The sequence below is a fragment of the Pantherophis guttatus genome, chromosome 7 (genome assembly GCF_059756535.1).
Source record: "Pantherophis guttatus breed Tessera chromosome 7, ASM5975653v1, whole genome shotgun sequence".
NCBI lineage: Eukaryota > Metazoa > Chordata > Lepidosauria > Squamata > Colubridae > Pantherophis > Pantherophis guttatus.
The window spans coordinates 70,055,849-70,077,272 of NC_142069.1; the positions used below are offsets into that span (position 1 = coordinate 70,055,849).

The 21,424-nt window shown below is 37.7% G+C and overlaps 1 long non-coding RNA gene across 1 annotated transcript; it reads right to left on the bottom strand.

The window, feature by feature from the left end:
- Positions 1-1,922: 1,922 nt before the first annotated feature.
- Positions 1,923-21,213, bottom strand: LOC148112914 (uncharacterized). Its single transcript, XR_015728808.1, has 2 exons — positions 21,098-21,213; positions 1,923-3,203 (listed from the first exon to the last, which is right to left on the bottom strand). It is a non-coding gene; the product is annotated as an uncharacterized LOC148112914 (long non-coding RNA).
- Positions 21,214-21,424: the final 211 nt, after the last annotated feature.

Sequence of the window (21,424 nt, forward strand, 5' to 3'; positions counted from 1 at the left end):
GTTTGGTGATAAATCATAAAACTATTCTACACGGTAAGATTTTATTTTAAAATCTGAAGAAATAATGATAAAATACCTGCAGGTCCTGATAATTAAGATATTCTCTCATCTCCATTCATCAAATCATATTTCTTTTGCACAGTTCAGTTTTTGAGTTGCTTCACTGAAGTCCCATAATGTGCATCAATTTATCCCAACAAAGGGCAAAATATGAGATGCTTCAGATGGTCTGCTTCTCACAGATCCAATGAAGCAGCCCCATTTGTTCACTTGATTTTCACATGATCTGGATGTAAGGGTATTTTAGAACTTTTTCTGTGACACATTCCACTTCTCTTCTATTTCAGCAGGTAGCTAGTTATTGGGGAAGAAAGAACAAAGTATGAAGCCTTTATAAGTCTTATTCTGCATACTCAGGACCTCTTATTCCTTATTTCCCAAAAACCATGAAAAGAAGACCAACAAAGCCTTTATGACAACACCAGCATGCATTTAGACACAGTCCCTGAAAATATCTTGGGGAAAATATTCTGGTTAGTCCATCACTTTTTGGGTTGTCCAGACCTTATTTAGAACCACTACTAAGCCCCCTTCTCCAATAAAAATGGATCTCATTTAAATCCTTAGAAATCTAACCAACATTCAAGAAAAGTCATTTGTCTGGATCCTAAATTACAGAATATTGTAAATATATATTGTTTGTGTAGACATAAATCATCCCCCCACCCCATAAAATCTCTTTAGTTTCCCTACCACTATTAATGTTGGAATAAACTAGAGTATTGCCTCCAGTGCAAATTGCTTAACCACAGCTAGGTGTCCATATGATTTAGGAGAACCATATTACTGAGGTGTTATATAAATCAGTATTTCATAGTTCAAACTAAAAATCTGCTGCAACAATGGAGCTTAACAAAGGGAAATTTTGTTTGCAAGGCTTACTGCTATCATTAGTTTATCATATTCCTGTAGGGATTTTAGGCTATTATATGGTTTTATCCATTTCAGCCTCTAATTTTAACTAGGCTACATTTCTGTGCATACATGCATGTGTGCATGTGTATATCCATGTTCCTATCTCAGAATTAACTCGGTAGTCAGTGAGATTTAACCCAAAGGTTCTAGATGCTACCAGCAACTCTAAGTAGATCATTATACATTTTCACCTCTAGTGTCATATAGCATCATCCAGCCATTGCCAAAGAAATACAATGTTGTCTTTATTCTAGTTATTTTGGCACAATGATGCTTGAATGACTTTAGAAGAAGTAATGAGAAATGAGAAATTCACATTCACTTCACTACAAAATCTTCATATCTACAAAGGAAAGTATATGCAAATCTGCATCCTTAATCAACTGACTGTATAGCTGAGAGGAGACATGACATTAATTGCCACATTATTCCTTAAATAGTGCCAGTTTGCATTTCCAGGGAATGCCACTGATGGTGTTAAAGAAAAATTTAAAAAACTGAAGGTATTAGAACTTGGTGGTTTTGTCACGAGTCCATACAGAGAAAGATTTGGTTCATTATCTTCTGCTTGCCCTGCATGCAGAGTTGTCAGAAATGAGTGATTGCCCATCATTTTAACTGAAATTCCCTCTTGGTCATTAAGGCAAAGGTCTGAGTACAGTTTCGTGAAGGATGGGGAAAGGCAATCACTCAAAAAATGCTACATTCAACTTAACAGCTGCCAAACCTGGAGCTAGGTTTGTTCAAATCAAAGTGATGGATTGTCATACAGGTAGATAGGAAAATATGCATTGGCATTCTCTCTCTCTCTCTTTTTTTTCTCTCTCTCTAGTGCATACACACCCATACACACACACTCCTCAAACTAACACATTCTAGCTTGTCTCATGACAACTTAGTTGGTTACACAAATCTGAAGTATCCAAAAAGAATAGAGACTCCCAAAATTTAGGCAGATATTTTTAATCCTGTTAATTGAACATGCACTTTTTAAAACATGAAATAGAAATAGAATTCTAAAAAGTATAGTTTGGCACAGTGATGGGTTGCTATCGGTTTGCCCCAGTTCTGGCAAACTGGTAGTAGCAGTGACGGGAGGCTCCGCCCACCCACCCATACATCATCAAATACACTCTGTGCATGCGCATGCGAGCGAAGCAGTAGCAAAGGTAAGTGAAACCCACCACCAGTTTGGCAATAAAGAAGATCTCCATAATCCTTTACAAATAAGCAGCAACGTAGATATACACATTTTCTTCCATCTATCACTTAGATACAAATTGGAAGCCATGCACTGCATAGCTCTGGATTAGCCACTTGAAGACAACTACAAATCAGATGGGAATTTCTATTATCTTGCATATCCCCTGTTTGAAATGAAATGCAAGACATTTCAAGGGATATCATTAATCCGAAGAAATTCAGACTATAGAAAACCTGTAAAATTTCACCCTGGAAAATGTTCATAATTTTTCATTATTTATTCTGGATAATTATAGTAATTTTTCATAAATTATGATAATTGACCTGGAAAATGTTCAAGATTTTTAATAAATTATGATACTTGCCCTGGCTAGTTATCATAATTTTCATAAATTATCATAAAGTGTGATAATTACCTTGAGTAATTATCATGAATTTTCCTAATTTGTATAATTGCCTGACAAACTATCATAAATTATCACAAATTATCATAATCACCTTGACTAATTATTGCAATTTTTCATAAATTATGATAATCTCCCTGGAAAATTTCCATAATTATCATAAGTCATTACTGCCGTATTGTTAGGTGCACTTTACATTCAAATAACTTCTAGTTATCTGTAACCTGAACAAGCCTTTCACTATATTCTGATTGTCTGAATGCACTTATTTTAACTATCCCAATATTGTCAGTTTAGTTTTGGATATTCTGCATATTCAAATTCTTTCAATACAGCAGAAGGTACATGGAAAAGAAAAACCCAGCATCGTGGAGAGAAAGTGATGGTGATGAAGACATTATTGAACAGATTGGCACAATTTTCATATGTGGAAGTGGCTGAATTCTTCTCCAAGAGATACAAAAGCTGTTTTAACCATGAGGTTTTCAGATCAAATTCACTTGGTGAACACTTAAATGAAGAGGGGTGGTGGTGGAATGATGACCGTCTAATCATCTTATCTTGCATTCTCTGTTGTAACCCATCTTGTGTTTAAGACAAAACGATTGCTCCTTCCTGTAACTGTTGAAAACATAAACATTAATGCATAAAAATAGAAAGCCCACATCATTTTATGGATCACAGCCAACTGAAAGAACCATCTCTGCCATCCACACAGGGCAATTATGGAGCCATGCTTCACCAGCCAATCAATATTCTCTTGTAATCATCAGCATTGCACAAACATCTCTAAGACATAGCCTCATTGTTGACTCCTTTAACATCATTGCATTATAGCATTACAGCATAGCAAAGAAAAGGAAGGACTGTTGTCAGTCAAGAAATAAGCATCCCCCATTAGGAAAAAACAACAACACTATGAGCCAAACACCAATTCTGTAAGTATAAATCTGTGGTAACAAAAAATGATCAAACAATGGAAAAATTGTTATCCATTCAGTGAACACTTTGGAAAACGTATCAGGTGTTCAAGTAAACAGAAAAACTTTGCAAGTATCATCCAGCTGTTTTTGCTGTTTTGGTGACTTAAAGATATACAGTTATCTTGTTGTTGTTTTTTTATGCAATAAACAAGTAGACTTCATTCTTTCCTACAAGCCATGCTTGACTTCAATTAATGCTCCTATCTATCTGAAATTCAAATGGAAACAGTGCCCACTGTGACTGGATAACAATTTTTCCATTGTTTGATAATTTTTTGTTACCACAGATTTATACTTACAGATTCAGCAGTTATCTGAATTGATTCAGTTCAATTAGCACTCTGAAAACAACACTTTCATTTCTTGGTAACGTTTTTCAAAAGATACTGCCTCTTATTTGAATGAAAATGGAAGCTGTACCCAGCGAATTGCATTTTAAGCCATTTTGCCATATGTACATTCAGGAGACAGATTAAATAATGAAGTCCTGTGTGTTCTCTGAGCTTGATTGCTTACAGACCTGGATAACATCTTCAATGGTAGAAGGGAGTGGGGTTTGCTCTCTGTTGTATACAGTAGCTTGCCCTGTCCATATTAGTGGGGGGGTTTTCTCCTGGGTAATTTCTTGATTAGGCTGTTGTTTACTGCTTGATTGTTTCTCTGAGTTGGTAGTTCCTTGATTAGGGTATTGTTTACTGCTTGATTGTTTTGTCTAGTATTAATCTCTGCTTATCTGGATGTTGATTACTGGCAAGGAGGTCTTTTCATTTCTCTTTTAGCTTTTTTAAAATTATCTCTTTTGAATGGTATGTAAATGTTTATTTCTTTGTGCCTTTTGTAGGTTTCCATGAATATAATATTATTTGCTCAATACTATAGAATTGCTGCAGCATTTACATTGGTCATAAAACCATCATGTTTTCAAGTGACAGCGAAACAGGCAGGATGCCTAATAGCAATTTCATAAAAGGCCATTTACTTTAAAAATTGCTTGTGACATTCATAGCACATAATCCGCATACGTAAGATATGGATTATGCTTATTCAAAAGATATCATGAATAGCTGGAACAATTTGTGTATGTCTAAGATTAAATTTATTTCTAAAGTTAAAATCCTCTCAGAATGAAGTTCAGGTAATGGAGGTCATCCAATTCAAATTGTCCAGGGTAGGCAACCTGTTTATCTGTGAAATGAAGTTCACTCTTGCTGAACTTCAGCTACCATTATCTAACCAGCATAACCATTATTGAGGTGCACTGGGATTTTTGGTCATCAATATTTTGACATTTTGTATTAAAGATATTAACATTCATAGCAGCTCCATTTCAGTTATTCTGAAAATTAGGTTTGTCGCTTTCCCTCCAAAATCCAGGTAATTCAGGACCTAAGACAAGTAGAGTGACCCAGCATTTGTACCATGTAGGCTGTCTTCCTGATGACCTTATTTTAATGATGATAGTCATTTTTGTTGGTGTCTCATCTATCTGATGGGCTCAGGAACTGTGTTCATTTATGTTCTATAGTGATATTCTTCACTATTGGGGCCACTGTTGCTGAAAATGTCATCATCTTGTACCTCAGAATGAAAGCATTATGGGTCCTTTTAAAAGGGAAAGAAAACAAAGGTATCTTCATTCGAAAATTAATAAAACAAACTCTGGTGTTTGTCATTTGTAGCTCTTCAGATGTTTTTGAATTGTGGTAGAATCTCCAAGAGTCTTGGAGAAGGCTCTTAAGAGTCCCTTGGATTGCAAGGAGATCGAACTGTTCAATCCTAAAGGAAATCTACTTGACTATTCTTTGAAAGGACAGATACTGAAGTTGAAGTTCAAATACTTTGGGCGCCAAATGAGAAGAGAGGACTCATTGTCTGATGTTGGGAAAGATGGAAGGCAAAAAGAAAAAGGGACAGCAGAGAATGAAATGGTTAGATAATGGTATCCACACAATGAACATGAATTTGGACAAACTCCGGGAGACAGTAGAGGACAGGGGAGCCTTGCATGCTATGATCCATGCAGTCGTGAAGAGTCAGACACAACTTAGTGACTGAACCTCAACAACAACAGACCTTAGGAGTGATCTAGCTTTCCTATAGAGTTTATTCCACTGTGGTGAAAAACAAAAATTATTCTAAGAAAAGCTTCCATGTTCACACATGCAAATACACCCCCCCTCCAAAATGGTTTCTTCTGTGGTGCAGAAATAGAGAGGGATAAACTTATGGCCTACTTTCCACTGCTAATTTGCTGCTGTTGTGTATATAAAGGGGTTAAGACTGGAATAATTAAAAGCCATTCCCTTTGGGATAGCCCATGTTAATTACACCTGTTTCTAGTCATTTTCAAAGAGTTTGTGCCTTTGGTATACAGATATAGATATAAATAATCTAGAGAGTTGTTAATAAATCCTTTGTCCTTTTATCTCATGTTTGCTGTCCAGAAAGGTTGGCAGTTTGATGGTTTGAATCCCTAGTATAGGTCTCCTGCGTGAACAGGGGGTTGGACTAGATGACCTCCAAGGTCCCTTCCAACTCTGTTACTGTAATTGTATCCCTCTGTATCTGTTTTGTCTCTCTCTCTCTCTCTCTTTTTTTTTTGTTTTTTTTGTTTTTCCAATTAACAGTTTTTGAAGTTTGCTGATGTGTCACAAATAAACATCCGGCTACATTTTGCTAGCTGAATTCAGCAGCTTGTGTGCTTGCTCTAATCTGGATGTGAGTATTGACTAAGAGCAAATGGGATGCAAATTAGAAACAACCTCCATTAATTTTCCAACATTAATTTCTATGAATTTGCTTTCTCTTCCTCTCTTGTAATATCCTAACACTCCTGACTATTTCTTCCTGTTTAGTTAGAATAGAATAATTTCAAAATCTTTCCCATATTAAAAAAGGGCAAAGTGCAGTTTCTGATCCAGGGAATGAACTAAGATGGATCTGTGTATATGTATGTGCATGCGTGCACACACATGTGTGCCTATAGAGCTTTGAATACAGTTCCTGCAATTGTTGTTCTCTCTCTTCTTTAACATATTTAATTTATGCATGTTGATTTTTTAAAAAAAAAATTATATATTTTTCAAATAAATATAATAAATATTGTATTTCATACAATAAATTACTAAAGATAAAAGAATATGTGGAACATTTTTATTAAATATTTATTTTATCAAATGTGAATTAGATATTTAATAAAATAAATATTTCACACATTCTTCTGCGTATAGTACTAAAAGTAAGTTCAAGATATTTTTTCTGCCGATTATTTTTTTCTTTGAGCCATGTGCCTTTTTCAATATGCCTGCTTTTTGCACAATTAGAATCTTTGCTTGGTTGTATAAAAGACACTCAAGTACAAATTAAACAAAATAAATAGATTCTGTTTAATAAAGGCAACTTCCTAAAGCTTCAAGTAAAACTTCAATCATACCATTGTCTCTGCCAATTTTATATTTTGTGGCTGCCCCTTCCTTTAGCCATTTGCCTACTTAGTTAAAAGAGAATATTGCATTTTTTCCTCCCTAAATACTCACATATAATGAAAGAGATAATAGCAGATGGAGTTCTTGTTCATTTAAGAAATTCAGGAGATTTAGTACTTTATAACATAAGAAAAAAAAAACAGTCCCTCTGAATTCTCATTGATTAATATTTCTGTCCTGAATTATTTATTTGCTTTACCTTAATGTATACATCCCTGGACTTCTAGCCTCTGTATATAATTCAGGGTAGATGGCAATTAATGCAGCATAATAAAACACACTTATGTGAAAAAGTGGCTTTATTTCTCCCTTGGTGGAGCTGTATTCTTGGGTAGAATCATTGAGAACAAAAGCTTTATATTCAAGGCCAGCTAAGGAAGAGAAATTCATTGGGTACAGTAAACTGTATCTGATTTGTACTTTTAACAAACTAATACATGAATTGAAACTTAGAACATAAAATTTGCGCTTCTCTGAATTTCACAAAGTGTATTAGGAAAAAGTATGCACAAATATGCTTACATTGGTGAACATTGAATACAAAATAATGACTATTAGGAAGAATGGTTTCAACTGGTTTAATGTTTATTTTTTCTTCCTTTCTTCATTCCCCCCCCCCCTTTGAATATCAAGTCTGATGCATCGCAAGCTGGTAGACAGGTACCAATTTACCTTGTACTTTTTGCACAAAGCTTAAAAAGAATGTAACCTGACTTGCTCCTTGAAATAGCTATGCTAAGATGATGAGGCCGTCTTCATATCTTTTGCTCATCATGAAAAGACCTAGAGTTGACCAAGTAGGAACTGATCTCTTTGCTGGAGGGATAATGTGGGGAAAATATCTTTTTTGAAGACCTGGAGACATCACTCTTGATGACCGCCTGAATTTGCAACTTAACTATGATAATAGGAAGAACTCAATGAAGACAAGAAAACAGATAAGGCCAGGTGTAAATATGAGGATCATGCATATTCTTAATATTTCTTTTGGGGTAGAGTTGAGAGGTTGATTAGTGGTTACCATAAAATGTGATTGTTGGGAAAGAGCTGTTAGTAAGGATGGGTGAATAGGATGTTGTCTCAATGACTTATACACTGTGTAACAAAGATCGAAATACTTTGTTTAGCCTTGTAGGGTATTATAAAAGTTGAAATCTGAGTACCTACCATGGTTTGCACTGGTCCTTCAAATAATTTTAGTGGTAGTATGTGTTGAGGGATACTCTTTAAAGCCAAAATGAGCACTGTGGATGAGGAGGCAAATGTGTCATCCCTAAAAACACTGGGACAAAATATTCTGTACTGAACCGAGTCAATACAGAGAATCAAGTTTTGGAGTTGAAGAGGGTTTTTTTTTCTTTTCTTTATCCAACCTTGAATTGACAGAAAACTATGCAGAGAATATATAGCTTTTATTTTTGGAATAACATTGACAGGAGATGATTTCAATGTCCTTTCGATTTTTTATATACGCTCCTATCATAACCCACTCATAATACAAGTTGCAAGATTTGGACATATTTTAATAGTTCTCCTGAAATACGTTTATTTATATTATAAGAGCCAAAATTTATGAGCCACTAAAGCTGCTGGTGATGTTCTACTAAAACTCAGGGATTATTATAGATGGTTGCCTCAAAGAAAAGGTGGGTTTTTATAGTAAGCAAACTCTTCTCAACTCCAATTAAAATCTGAGCTAGAAAAAAAAAATACAAATATCCTTCTCCCATTTATGTTAGCTTACTTTGTTTTCCCTCTCCTCAGATCTGCAAACTGCTAAGACTTTTCCTTCCTTCCTTCCTTCCTTCCTTCCTTCCTTCCTTCCTTCCTTCCTTCCCCTCAATTAAAAATCAATAGCACAGAAGGAAAAGAATAAAAGAGATTTATCACTTTCCCTACTACTTCTCTATCAGCTTGATACATGGATACCATTACAAAAATTCCTAGGGGAAATGAAGTTCTTTCAAAGGTTCTCACAACAGCAATGAATAATTTGTTATTAATTTGGGTGAAGAGAGTTGAAAGTGTATGTGAGTAGTGGGGGGGGAGTGCAGGATTCTGACAGAGACCATGATTTACAGCGGCCATAAAGAGAAACCAGTTTCCATTAAAAGGATCTGAGGCTTTGCAAGTAAAAATGATTAACATACAGTTGGACTCTCAAAATATCTCAGCTGCTTAAGGACCCTTCCCTTTAATAGGTCAAATTCCCTGTTATTCGTGCTGCATGGAAGAAGAAGAAAAAGCATTAATTCTAAAACAAAAGAAGTTGTGGCAGAAATCACTTCCTGTTAGTCATTCATAAACCAGCCTATATGATTTTAACTGAAGGTCACTTCCATTGAACGGATAGTGGGCAGTCATTTAGAGAAGCATGAAAATGGTGGAAGTGCTATTGCTCAGTAGAAATTCAAGTGGTCTTTAAATACATTGCCATTTTGTTGTTTTGATAAACTGTCACAAAACCAGGCAACAGGGAAAAACTAAATGTGAAAGCTTTAGAGGATAATTGCTGATGCCCGAAGAAATAGTCCCTTCTTGTTCTTCATGGAAATTAGTGGTGCATAATAATGCATATTATTATTATGAGTGAAAGCCATTGGAGAAATTGTTATGGAATTTTAATGAATGAGATAAATGCCTGGGATTGTCAACTCTGCCTGAAGAATAATTACCAAGGAAAAATTAATTCCGGCACACAATAATTAGTACTTCAAATATTGTACTGTCTTTATGAATGAAGCTTTGTCTTAAGACTTCCCAGCTAAAACAAAGACTACAGTTATGAAACAACATATTCTAGTTTACATGTAAGAGTTAAACATCTGAAGTATAGAATGGAGAAGTCTACATAAAACCTTATAATGACCCCAAAGATTTAAAAGCAAATAAGAAACAATAACTTTTTAAAATGCAATAGACTTCTTTGAAATTATCACTTTCCATATTTTGTGTTCCAGACTATTGCATTATTCTGATCACACAAGGCTTTTGTAAACAAGATGGGTGGTCAGTATGGCCCATCTTCTTGTTCATAATTCAACAGTATTGAGTTTTGAAGTGCAGACAAATCAGAAGAGTTTGAATTTTGCTTCCCAAAGGTTCATCCTCACAGCTTTCTATACATGGAATGAACATGCCCTGCTAGCCATTTTTAAATGACGCATCCTCTTGAGGTTGCCTTCATCTCCTCACCAGCCCTCAGCACAAGCAACTTAAAATGATCACTAGCTGGCCCAGTTAAAATGGTGATTTCCCTCTTTTTCCAATAATGTTTTTTCAATGGGCTCTATCTGAATGCTTCACTGATGATATGATTGGTCACCTTAGGCTGCTGAAAGCACACTCTCTCACTCCCTCTCTCCCTCTCTCTCTCTCTCTCTCTCTCTCTCTCTCTCTCTCTCTCTCTCTCTCACATGTTGGGGACTGTCTTCTGTCATCATTTCCTCCTGACCTGCAGAAGACATCAGACACCTGGATTCTGCAAGAGCAGATGCTGTAGAATGCTTTCTAATGTGTTTGTCAGAGCTTGTTGTAGGCTCTGCATATACGCGGGTTTATCTTTTGAAGGATCTATAGATCTCTGTAAAATATAAGAATAGTAGTTCCTTGAGCAACCAGAAAGAGGGTCAGAGTGAGCGAGTAAGAATGAGTAAAAGACTGAGTTAAAAAAACAGAGAAGCACAAGAGGTAGGATGGGCAAGTGAGAGAGACAGAGCAAGAGTATGAAAGATAAACAGAAAGATTCCCTGCCCACTTCACCCCATTTCCCAGCTCTGTCTCTACAACGTGTCAGGCTATTTCAGAATGCAGCTCTCTCTTTGAAAGATAGCTAGACTTGTGTTCAGAAATTTCATGACATACACCAGGCTTAGAGCATATTTGCACCTTAGAAATGTTATTTGAGCAGTTTGAATGATGGCTAAACCCTATGTCTTGGATATCCATCTACATTTAAGGTATCAAGAGTTTCCTGATAGCAAGATGGATGGTGTATAAATTTAATACATATCCAACCTGACTTGCCTTATGATAAGGAAGTCAGCATGTTAAAGAGAGGATAACATGTTAATATGAGGTTTCTGCAAGTTATTGAAACGGTTACGGAATTCCAAAGAGAGTAACTTGTTGCCATCCAATTGATTTGGATTATGGACTTCTACATATAGGTCATATAGGAATTTGTAAGCCACCCAACATCGCTTTGTGGTGAGATAAATTTAATAAAAATAAATAAATAAATAAAATATTGGCTGGCAAAGCCTATCAAGACAAAAGAAGGAAATATCAGGAGAAAAAGAAGAAAATGAAAAGGACTAGGGTTCCAATATCTAAGAGGCTGCCACAAAGAAGAGGGGATCAACCTATTTTCCAAAGCACTTGAAAAGCACCAGAAGCAATGGATGGAAACTAATCAAGGAGAGAAGCAACCTAGAACTAAGGAGAACTTTCCTGACAGTTAGAACAATTAATCAGTGGAATGACTTGCCTCCAGAAGTTGTGGGTGCTCCAACATTGGAAATTTTTAAGAAGATGTTTGATAATTTGTCTGAAATGGTATAGGGTTTCTTGCCTGAGCAGGAGATTTTATTTATTTATTTATTTATTTATTTATTTTTGAATTTGTATACCGCCCCTCTCTCTGAGGACTCAGGGCGGTGAACAGCCAGATAAAAACATCAAATACAAATATTAAAACACATTTAAAAATATATATAGATTTGGCCCCATTAATTAAAAACGATAAGCAAAACAGGACAATTAATAAAACCCTTAAAAAGAAATTAAGCCAGCCTGGCTTGTTGAAAAAAGAAAGTTTTAAGGGCACGGCGGAAGGCACTGAGGTCATGGATTCTCCTTATCTCAGGGGGCAACTGATTCCAGAGGGTAGGTGCCCCCACAGAGAAGGCCCTCCCCCTGGGGGTCACCAGCCTGCATTGTTTGGCTGATGGCACCCCGAGGAGGCCCTCTCTGTGGGAGCGCACGGGTCGGTGGGAGGTCGTCGGTGGCAGTAGGCGGTCTCGAAGATAGCTAGGCCCTATGCCATGGAGCGCTTTAAAGGTGATAACCAACACTTTGAAGCGCACCCGGAAGACCACCGGGAGCCAGTGCAGTTCACGCAGGAGCGGTGTTACATGGGAGCGCCACGCTGCTCCCGTCACTACCCGCGCTGCTGCGTTCTGGACCAGTTGGAGCCTCCGGGTGCTCCTCAGGGGGAGCCCCATGTAGAGAGCATTGCAGTAATCAAGGCGAGAGGTCACGAGGGCATGAGTGACTGTGCACAAGGAATCCCGATCAAGAAAGGGCCGCAACTGGCGGATCAGGCGAACCTGATAAAAGGTCCCCCTGGTCACAGCCGTCAGATGTTCCTCCAAGGACAGCTGCGTATCCAGGAGGACTCCCAGATTGCGAGCCCTCTCTGTGGGGGCCAAAGACTCGCCCCCAATAGTCAGTGATGGAGTCAACTGACTATATCGGGATGCCGGGAACCACAGCCACTCAGTCTTGGAAGGGTTGAGCCTGAGCCTGTTCCTCCCCATCCAGATCCGTACAGCCTCCAGGCACTGGGACATCACTTCAAGGGCATCGTTGGGGTGGCCTGGGGTGGAGATGTACAGCTGAGTATCGTCAGCGTACTGATGGTATCTCACCCCAAAGCCACGGATGATCTCGCCCAGCGGCTTCACATAAATGTTGAACAGGAGAGGCGAGAGGACCGACCCCTGAGGCACTCCACATATAAGAGGCCTCGAGGTCGACCTCTGCCCCCCTGCCAACATGAACTGCGACCGGTCGGAGAGAAAGGAGGAGAACCACCGTAACACGGTGCCCCCCATCCCCAACTCTTCCAACCGGTGCAGCATGATACCATGGTCGATGGTATCAAAAGCAGCTGAGAGGTCTAACAGGACCAGAACAGAGGAGCAACCCCTGTCCCGAGCCCTCCAGAGATCATCAACCAACGCGACCAATGCCGTTTCCGTGCTGTGCCCAGGCCTGAAACCAGACTGGAACAGATCCAGATAGGATGTTTCCTCCAGGAATTGCGGGAACTGTCGCGCGACCACACTCTCAACAACCTTCGCCAGGAAGCGAAGGTTGGAGACAGGACGGTAGTTGGCCAATATTGCTGGATCCAGGGACGGCTTCTTGAGGAGAGGCCTCACCACCGCCTCCTTCAAGGCCGCGGGGAAGTAACCCTCACTCAACGAAGCGTTGATAACACCCTGGAGCCAGCCTCGTGTAACCTCCCGGGAGGCCAGTACCAACCAGGAGGGACACGGGTCCAGTAAACATGTGGCTGCACTAAGTCTCCCCAAGATCCTGTCCACATCATCGGGAGTCACAGCATCAAACTCCTCCCAGATAACATTCTCAAGACTATTCCTCGTCACCCTGCCCTGATCTACCCAGTCAGAGTCCAAGTCCCCCCGGATCTGAGCGATTTTGTCATGCAGGTATTGTCCGAAATCCTCCGCCCTGCCTTCCAAGGGATCCTCCCGCGCTCCCAGATGGAGCAGGGAGCGGGTTACCCTGAACAGGGCGGCCGGACGATTTCCTGATGACGCAATAGAGGCGGAAAAGTAATTAAACTTTGCCGTCTTTATCGCCACTAGGTAGGTCTTAATATGCGACCTTACCAGTGTTCGGTCAGATTCAGCACGACTGGCCCTCCAACCGCTCTCTAGGCATCTTTTCCGGCGTTTCATCTCCCTCAGTTCCTCGGTGAACCAAGGAGCCGCGAGGGATCGACACCGGGTCAGAGGCCGCAAAGGCACGACTCGATCCAAGGCCCCACCAGCCGCCCAGATTGGACCAGACGATCTCCAAGCTCCTTTCCAACTCTGTTATTCTGTTAAAAGTTAAACATATTGGTGAAATATGTTTTGCTGTTGTTTTTCGCCATCATCACAACCAAAAAGACTGCATTTATCCAGCATCCAGCATATATCTTCTAATTATTGACAGGAGGAAATGTCATATGTTTAAAAAACTAGTAAAGGAAAGTATCCTATTGCCTCAAAGTTGCCTTTTTCTTTCCCCACTTTATAACAAGCTATTTCATCCAAAATGTATTTCTTGCACATTAAAAGAGAGGCATAGAATGGAAATTGCAAAGCAAACTGCACTGAATTCATCAGTCCTCTAATATGAGGAAAGGTAAGAGAAGCCTTAACAAATCCAGACTACACTCTGAAAACTTCCTACATATTACTACAGTACCCAAAAGGAAATCAGTGAAAGCCAGTCAGGAAGTCAGGAAGTCAAGATAATGGCTACAACAAAATGTTCAAAGCCAGTTTTATACATGTTGCTTATGTAGCATAGATTAAAAAGAGGCAGGGCTTCTGTGATGTGACAAAATTACAGCTATCATCTCAACTTTTGAGCCCTCGTTTTATCAGGCAGGTAGCTCACCTAGGATAATCCTTTAAATCCAAAAGGATTTTATGCCTATCTCTCTGTGGTTAAATGTTCATTTATTTAAGCAATTGTATGAGATTTCAGGCAATTTTGAGGGGACTCCTTTAACCTGAAAAGTTGCTGAACTTGGTGCTTGACTACCATGGAAAATGCAGTGATGTATTTTCCTCCAGTTTCTAGTTGCATGACATTTTTTTAAAAAAATTATCACAGTCCCATTAGAAAATGGCAGCCTATTCAGAAAAGGAAAGAGAATATATTGAATTTGACTTGTACAAATCTACAAATATGAAATGGAGAGCGTATTATTAGCATTAAGATTGCATGCAATTTGTTTTTTATACTTCAAATACAGTATGTATACACTGTACATATAACTTGACTGAAGAATAACTTTTTGATGATACAGAAACCCTGCTTCCAAATGAAATAACAGGGTGTAGATATCTGCAGAGAGGAAAGAAGGGAGGGAGGGAGGGAGGGAGGGAAGGAAGGAAGGAAGGAAGGAAGGAAGGAAGGAAGGAAGGAAGGAAGGAAGGACGGACGAACTCAACAGTCCCCTTGTAGAATGGGGATTACAAATACAGTTTCAACTTTCAAAGGCTGTAATAAGTGTTTGCTAAAACTTTAAACCAGCGTATATTTTAATAGAATGCTTATTTCTCACTGATTTCTTTATGTAGGCATGACAATTTGGAACATTAAAATTACTTACAGGAATTGGATGGATTACTGTTTCTGATTTGCAAAAAAAGTGATTCTATATTCTATATACTTGGAAAGTATTATAAATATTCAAAGGTATTTATTTTTATATTATTGGTTCGATTTCGATTTATATGCCGCCCTTCTCTGGAGACTCAGGGCAGCTTACAATGCGTTAAGCAATAGCCTTCATACTTTTGTATATACCTGCTTAGCAGGGCTTTCGGGGGCCCCCTAAGCGGGGTTCTTTTTTATACAAAGTCAGCTTATTGCCCCCACAAACCGGGTCCTCATTTTACCTACCTCGAAAGGATGGAAGGCTGAGTCAACCTTGAGCCTGGTGAGATTTGAACTTGCAGTAATTGCAGGCAGCTGGTGTTACTTAACAGCACTTTAGTCTGCTGCGCCACCAAGGCTATTATCTATCTATCTATCATCTATCTATCATCTATCTGTCTATCTATCTATCTATCTATCTATCTATCTATCTATCTATCATCTGTCTATCTATCTATCTATCTATCTATCTATCTATCTATCTATCTATCTATCTATCACATTTCTGAACTGCCCATTTCCCACAAAGACAGAGTATTAAAGTTGCTTTAATGCATTTGTCAACTCTTAACTTTTACACTGATACTTTATTGGAAGAGAGGGGAGATTGGACACTGATTTAATCTGTTGCTTTAAAAATTGTATTTCATTTGTATAAAGATATTGCCGTGTTTAGTTTTATAAAAAAAAAAAGTACTGAAAATTATTGTGTATATTTTTGTTATTCTTAGTTTATATTCTTTTATTTTTATTTGCTTCTCTTCTCTTTTTTAACTTTTAAAAAGCTATTTAGTTTCTGTGGAATATTTCTGGGCAAAACATACCACATTTGTTTTCAATTTGTATCACTTTTACTTTTTAAAAACTCAGTAAAACAATGAAGCAAAAAATACTGAATTAAAATTATAATACCACGAGGGATGAATATTCATGTAAAAATCAATTCCCACTCCATCCCTGAATCTAGAAGTCTCTTTTTAATCAGAACATGGAAAGTTTGCTTAGAACTCTAGATAAAAGTGAGAGTTAAGACAGGTGTTTTGAAAGCCAAATTTGCAACATAAAAGTATTCAGGATGGTTCTATGAGTTGGAATTTGAAAGATGACACAAGCCAGAGGTTTCCACACTCCCCCATCCTACTGTGCCCATCATCATCTACCTAATAATATGGGGTTATGCAAAACCTTCCAAACTCAAAAAAAAAAAAAAAGTGTTTCAAATGCTGTCGGGAGTTTTGTTTCAAACTTCAAACAAACCCATTAGTTTTGCTCAGAGCTCAAGGCAAAACAGCACTATATCCAGCAGTGATACAAACTGCAAACACTGGATCAATTTTATAATTTATTTCATTTCATTGAGATACTGTCAAAATCATAGGATTCCTAGAGGTTTACACTCATATAATCAATGTTGAGCTTTGCTTGCAGTTTGCCAAAATCTTTCGCTCTTTTTAGGAAAAAGTGAAGACTCAAACTAACAGCCATAGTGTTGTACTACTATCTTTTTTGCTGTTATTGGGTTAGGTTGAAAAAAACTAAAGCTATATGTTTCTGCTATTCATAGAGGCAGGTTGTTAAAAGGTGTCTGCTTCAGGGGTGGGCTGCTGGGGGTTCGCAGGGGTTCAGGAGAACCTCTAGCTAAGATTCTGTGCAGTTCGGAGAACCCCCAATTTCCATTCCTGGCTGCCCGCCCCACCCACCCCACTCCTCCAGGAGTTCCCATGTGGCCCGTTTTGGATGCAGGTAAGTGCAGGGCACACGCGGAGGCTCAGGGAGGGTGGGATCTGTTTCTGGCCCTCCCAAACTTCTGGTAGGCCTGTTTTTCACCCTCCCCAAGCCTCCACGCACACCCTGCACTCCAGAGGGTCTCCGGAGGCTGGGGAGGCCGTTTCCGCCCTCTCAGAAGTTCGATGAAAGCTTCCAGAGCCTGGGGAGGGTAAAATCACACACCTGCCATGGTGAGGAGGGTGACTAGGCCACACCCAGTATGGCCACATCCACTCTGCAACCAGGCAGAGAACTCCTTGCTAAAATTTTTGAAGCCCACCCCTAGTCTGTTTCCATTGTTTTCATGGAGATTTTTATTATTTTCAAACTTTTTTCTTTTGTAATTATCATGACGGTTTTTCCTCTAAATTGGTTGGTAGGTAACCATTAGAGCAGGTTATTACCCCTTTTTTTTGTCCTTTGAAGTGAAAACAAGGGAGTAAGTATAACATCCCCTTATTCTCTACAGAAGTATACTTGAATAATGCTCAAGATGTTCTAGGTTTTCTTCTGAATTATTGCTTTGTAATAATTGTAATATTGTAAGAAAATCCTTTTCTCCTTTTCATCATACCCTAATAATGTAATCCTATTTACAGCATTTCAATCCTTGTAAGAATAAGGAACTCCTTTTTTTAGTTCTTATTTTATCAAGGACTAATTTTCCTTGTATTTGGTATAGTCAGGTCTACTTCTGAATCTTTTATGTTCTTCCCCAGTAATTAGAGAAGTGCTTTCAAATCAGGGAATCTCATCATTTGGCACCCAAATATTCAAATTTTGCAGCCATATTTATGCAGTTTTCTTAGCAATAATACCAAAAGATATTCTGTTTATCTTCTTGGAAATTGATTTTGAAGTACTTCCCTTTAAATGATCTGGCTTCTCCTGTGCATCAGACCTTCATCTATCCTCCTGATAAAGAGCTTTATCTTACCTTTGAACCTTACTGGTAGGAATAAATTTATCAGGACCTCGTTTTTCCATTGGTGTTGCTTTCAGAGTCCTTGAAGCTACTGAGTTTCTACCATCATATGGCAGTAACAGTCCCTTGGGGGAGATATTTACTGTGTAAAAGAGAACCATTAGACCGAAAAGTGCATAAGACATGCATTCATAATATATTGACTGACTTTAGCTATTTAAACTTACCGTATTTCCATAAACAATATTTAAGCTTGAGTTTGCAATAACTGTTCCATTCTTCTTTTAATGGATGCTAACATATTGACTTTCTGTTTTCTTTTTTTTTTTATAGAAACTTTATTGAGGTTTTTTACAAACAAAACAGAAATAAAAAAAAATAGAAAAAAAGAGGAACAAAACATTCAGACAAAGACATAAAACATATAAATATAATAACATTTTCAGTTACTATCAGATGTACAGTGTTTTAACTATTTACATAAATAATACTTGGTGATATTTCAGCTCACTTTTGATCAATATTTGATCATTATTTTGATCAATATTTGATCAATATTGACTTTCTGTTTTCTTAGGTTTTTTTTTTTTCAAAAAATATATAATCCACCTTCTAGCCATAACTGGCCTTGAATGGCCTATTAAGTACAATTGCAAAATATAAATAAAAGAAAGTGTGCAGGCTTCATTTAGAATTGAAAAGGCAAGATGTGCTGGGTAACTGACAGGAAAGGAGGGAGTCTGGTGGTTTAAATGTTGATATAAAAGAGCCATGCAGATATTTGAGTCCACCTGGATACCCTGGGCTCCATTCTTAGATATGGTACCAAATAATGAAACTTATATTCTCCTCTCACAGCACAGAATCTGCCCTATGCTATCTATCTTGTACTGTTGCCAATAAATATGTAAGACATACAGTTTGTATTGCAAATGTTTGATACATTGCAATGCAAAGTGTATATTTTGCATTTCAATGCTGTAAGCCATGCAGTGTTTGCAGCAAGATGGGTGGCAAGCAAATTTAATAAATAAATGAATAAATGAAATATCTGCTTCATCTCTTGCTCCCATTGGACTCTTCATCTAGATATTAATATATGTATGTTTGTGTGTGTGTGTGTACATGTGTGTGTGTGCCTGTGTGTATTTTATGAATTAACAAATATATAGTTAATTTTAGGTCCAATTTCAAATCCTTTTTGATTACCATATTTTTCAGAGTATAAGATGCACGGGAGTATAAGACACACCTACCTTTTTTGGTGAGGAAAAGAAGAAAAAGAAATCTCCCTCTGCCTCTGAGCAATTTTGCCTCCTTGCAGCAAACAGCAAACAGCCTGTTTCATTAAACTTTCATTTTCGTTTTCAGTTTAGCTTGATTAGCACAAGGAAAAAAAAATCTGTTTCAGCAATTTACCTCTTTGCAGCAAGCAGCAGAGTCCTGCGCAAAACAGCTGAGAGCAAATCAGCTGAGAGTCGGGAGGCCGATCCAATCAACTTGTGCTAATTAGGCTGTGCTGAAGCTGTTTTTTCTTGCTGTTTGCTTGCAAGGAGGTAACTGCTGCAAAGCAGAGGCCAAAGGGTGGGGGCCAGCGGGTAGGCGGGGCTACATTGGTGTATAAGACGCACCTAAATTTTCACCCCCTTTTAGAGGGTGAATATACTCCAAAAAATACGGTACTTTTATTTGACTCCTAAGTTTCTGCTTGAATGGCTAAGCCTTATTTCCTTTGCTGTGGTTTACAATTTATATAACAGTCTTATTGATGCATGCTAAAAGTGCAGTTAGCATATTACATACAACTAGCCAATGCATCCAGAGCCTCCCCCTTACCACCTCAGTTGGAGGAGTCCAAATATTTTCTTGTGCTCTTTTTGTCCCATAACTCCCAACCACCACCCTTAAAACGTTGGTTCCTCCCCCTTCCATCATGCCATTTTCTTCTTAATAAAATGTCTGCAGCCCCTTTTTTCATCAGTAGAGGGAAGGGTGGCATTGAGAAAAGAGTATTGTAGTGCCCTCTTCTTGTGAAGAAAAAATAACTACAGCTTTTTAATTTTTGCACTTCAAAAAGAAACAAAAATAAGAGGTGAATATGTAGATCAGATGCAGGTTTCCCCCTTTTTAGGCCATTTATTCATCATTTAAAGAACAGGGTCACATAATGAGGTATAGGATCAATATAGAGAGTCTCAGATCAGTTTGCAACAATTGTGGAATGACCTCTGAATGAATCAAAAATTGTAACCATAATTATGAGAATGGGGAGGGCACAGAGATCAAAGAACAGATTGATGAAGCAAAGATACTAGCGTGAGCAAATGTACATTCTTAATTTCTTAAATGTCTGTTTTGGCTTAAGATTAAGACAGGAAATTAATGAGAAGGTCACATAAAATGTAATTCTGGAGAAATAGCTGCCAAGAGACATGACAAGAAGGAGAGGACATCTATTGCTATCAACTGGATATCAAAAGAATGGAAAAATATAAAGAAAAAGCACTGTTCTACATAAACCCTGTTTACAAATATCACGGATGAATTATTATTAACAATTTATTAAGGGGAAACCAGGCAAATTATAATATGTATGGCTCAGTGGGCAAACTATACCTTGAAGGCAACCTAACCATCAACGTTCTCAGGTCATCTGCTGAAATTGGGTTGAAAATGATCACATTATAGTTGTGAGATTTCAGGGTTTGGGGTTTTTAAAATTGAGGATTTAACTTCTCCTAGTCATACCTTTAAGCATCTACCTTGAATATCAAAACCTCACTGATTTTTCTGCTAAGCTATGCTAGTGATAGCACTGCCAGATATCCTCTTTTGATCTTGAGCTGATCAACACTTGATTTGTAACTCCAACTCTCAGATGTTGTGTAAGCCAGACTTAGTATGGTAGCTCAACTCTATTTTTTGATGTTATTTTTGATTATATCTCTCCAAAGTTTACATGTTCTTTTTATATAAACCACAGTGTTCTGGGAATTTTTGGAAGCTAATAATTTCTAATATATAGCATGGCTATATATTATTCTTTAAACACCCAAATATTTATATTTTTACTTATTAAAAGCTAATAAGCAATAATTTTGGTTCATTATTAACTTTGTCATTGCTTTGGGATTTCTCTCTTACGCTCTTACATTTAACACAACTCACCTTTGTAGATCAGTGAAATAAAAATGAGCAGCATCCATTGATAGTTATCAGTTTTCTTATCTGAAAAATGAAAAATAAAATAAAATAAAAAATAAAAGTACACTCACTATAAATTCTGCCCACTGCCAATCTAATCTTGCATCTTTGAAAATTTTACTTTCACCAATGAAGGGTTCAAGATTCTATAAACAGCACCTGTTCATTTTTATTAAAATAACTGAATGTTAATTAAATGAGTTCAAAATCATTTGTTCATTCATTCTTTAAAAATTTTCATTTTTGAAACTAATATAATTAATACAATTTAATTTTACTTTTTTTCTTCCA